Below are 3,084 nucleotides of genomic sequence, written 5' to 3'. Positions count from 1 at the left end.
CGTGTAATCCCACGGTCCACACGACACTACTTACTTTCTATAGCCAGACGACGGTGTTGTGCTCCACCTAAGGGATACCACACGACACTCCCGTAAAATCGCGCACGATGTCACGGACGGGATCTCCTCCTCTCTCTGTTCCGGGGACACACGGCCGCACCGAGCATCGAAGTCACCAGGGTCTCCGAGAGGATCACCGGGAACGGAGGACCGACACTGCGCAGGAGTAACACTCCTCGTGGCACCGTGTCAGGTGAACGGATAATATTGTTCTGGGAACAGATATATATCCACCTGTCCAGGTATATTCTCCGTGCTCTCGTATGTCGACTCGAACGTAGCCAGTGGCCCCACGACGATCCCGACGCTGTTCGAACGCGCGCGCACGCGTTGATACACACCGAGAGAGACACGAATGACGTCTCTCCGCTACTCCTCGACCTTCGCCGTGTCCCAACGCGTTTTCTGGCACCGTTTTTTTCGTCTGTCCCTCGCCGCCTGGAATGAGGTCTCGTACACACCAACCGAGGGCGACCACGCGACTGCTCGAGAGCAACCTGAATATCGCCACCTGCTTCCTTCGACGTTCCAGGAAGGTCTGAGGTGAGAGGGACGGCCATTTTGAGGGGACCGTGCTGGCTCTCAGGTGGCGCTATGGTTGGAGAACCGTGGGCACTCGACGGTACGGGGTCCGTGGGTATTACTCTTTTACGTGCGCTCACCTGGATAGCTTCTGTCCGTCTTTCTCACCTGCACCGATGGTAGCGCGTTTTGTTGAACGATTTAATGGAAATTTTCTTGGATAAACGAGTTTTCGATCGACGATTATGGTAGGAATGACGTGTGTAGGTTAGAGAGACATTGGTGGATCGTAGGATTGTTTCAGGCCTCGACAGTTTCTCTCGGGCTCGTTGGAACGTGGTCCCGATTCACTACTTTCATTCGAGCAGCTGATCGATACGTGATGGGAAAAAAGAAAGCTGGAACTGCGAGTGGATACCCGTGATTGGTGGGCACCGTTTTAGGATATCCCTACGCGTGATCATATATAAAGAATACGTGAAAAGAAACTTTGTATGCTCAAGAACATGATGCAATATAACCGTATTCCAATATTCAATTCATACACATCAGGCAAAATAAGTCCAAAAAATTTGGAGAATACGGGTACTCGTATCTTTCTTCTGTGATGGCTTTTTATTCTTACTACTTTTCTTAATCTGCTTACACTATAATTTATTTTGTATAAAATAATGGTAGTCGGATGCTTCCCAGGAAAAAACCAGCGCATTATGCGGACTATTTAAAGACCACATCATGTTGTCCGGTAAAACTCATGTGTACACCTTAACTGTGTCATCAAAAAATTAATTGTGTTTACTTTGTATAAAATAAAACGAACAAAATTATGCTCCATACATACGAGTGAAAATAAAGTGTGTCTGGCTACGTACAGCCTTTTCCCCTGTGGAAGTCGATGTGTTAATATGTTTGCACCACCCCCCTAGCTGGTTCCGCCCATGATTCCAATAAAATTGTGCCCAATCTGCCGTCAACCTGCTCATCGTTGTTTTCACTCGTATCGTACCGAAGGATATCAGTCTTCGATATCTCGAATCAGATCATTTTGCCCGTCAGAGATCATAACTACTTTTTCCGTCTGAATGAAAAGCAGGTTGCCTAAGTAACGGCGATACTATGAATTATTTAAATGAATTGTTTAGTATACACGGAACGTTAACTGTGCGCGGCCTCTAGCGTTTCTCGTGTCTGCATTCCTGACCCAGCGACGATGTATGGTATTCTCGATTTAGTAAATCGCGGTGACGGCGACGGTACAGGCGCGCAGCTCCACCGTTCCTTCTGGAAAAGAGAAAAATTGCGGTAATGGCCAGAGAAGCGAGAAGTTTTCGCGTGTGAGCCGGCATACGAACGGCCCACGCGAATGTTTCTGCGCCCACGTGGGAAGCGAGTTGTGTGCGATGATGCAACGTGGATATAATACAGATGCAAATATCCATATATATGTATATGTAATATATGTATATGTCGGTAACAGTTCGCATATAATTACACGCTCAACTGTATTTAAGTTTTACGACTGCACAACTTCCAGCCTGAACGGCTCACCATTCTGGCAACTGACTTTTTCCTGCTTCCTTTCTTCGCCATTAAAGGAATTCCGTTCGTGTCCGATTAGAACAGAGTTCTTACTTTCGTTAAACATGTGTCGTTACGTTCGGGCGTTGCACGGGTGACTGACAGGACAGGCAAATTGTTTGCCAGAAGTAAATTTGTGACGAAGATCAGCCTAGAGCTCGTATTTTTTAATATTTCACACTTCTCGGTAATAATGTATAAAGAATGGTCGTAAATCATTTAAACGGAAGTTAGGCTTTTTATTAACAGCTATTTATCATCCACCGATAATTATCAACGAAACGATGATAGGCGGACCGAATAGACGCCACGAATCGGCTGTGAATAGAGACGCCCAAGACGGCCAAACGAGGTCGATGATGGCCCATTACATAACTCACTGGAGGGCCCTCGAATATCGAAATACCGTCATCGATAATAATAGAAATCGCATAATCAATCCCCCGACGAATCATCGACCAAAAATCGCACCCAGGCTATCCTACAAAAATCAATAAAACAAGAAAGTAAAACAAATAAACTTGAACCGAAATATAGAAATTCCTTCCAACAAATTCTCCACCGTTCTACTAAAAGCTTGCGATGAAACTCGGTATACGCGACGGAGAACACGTCGAACTTCCTCGAAACAAGATCAAGACGCCTTAAGCCTCGTTGCTTGGGCCGCGAGAGGAAGTAAAAAGGTACAGGTGACGACGAACAATATCGTTCCGTTCAAAAGACAAGAGGCTCTCGGTCGTCGTCGTCTAGTGCCAGAGAGCTCTAACCGCGTTAGGCGGTCCGCGTCGCGATATATTTACGCGAACGGGGAGACTTCGGTGTAAAACGGTGTGGCATCGGTCCAGCAGCCACCGTACGGAAATAGATTCTCGTCTGTGGCAATGCAACACACCAGCCCCCTTGTAGACGAGCGCCGCGGACGAG

The sequence above is a fragment of the Dufourea novaeangliae genome, unplaced genomic scaffold (assembly GCF_001272555.1).
Source record: "Dufourea novaeangliae isolate 0120121106 unplaced genomic scaffold, ASM127255v1 scaffold6, whole genome shotgun sequence".
Taxonomy (NCBI): domain Eukaryota; kingdom Metazoa; phylum Arthropoda; class Insecta; order Hymenoptera; family Halictidae; genus Dufourea; species Dufourea novaeangliae.
The sequence above is the reverse complement of the archived record's forward strand: the minus strand, read 5'-3'. Positions refer to the sequence as shown.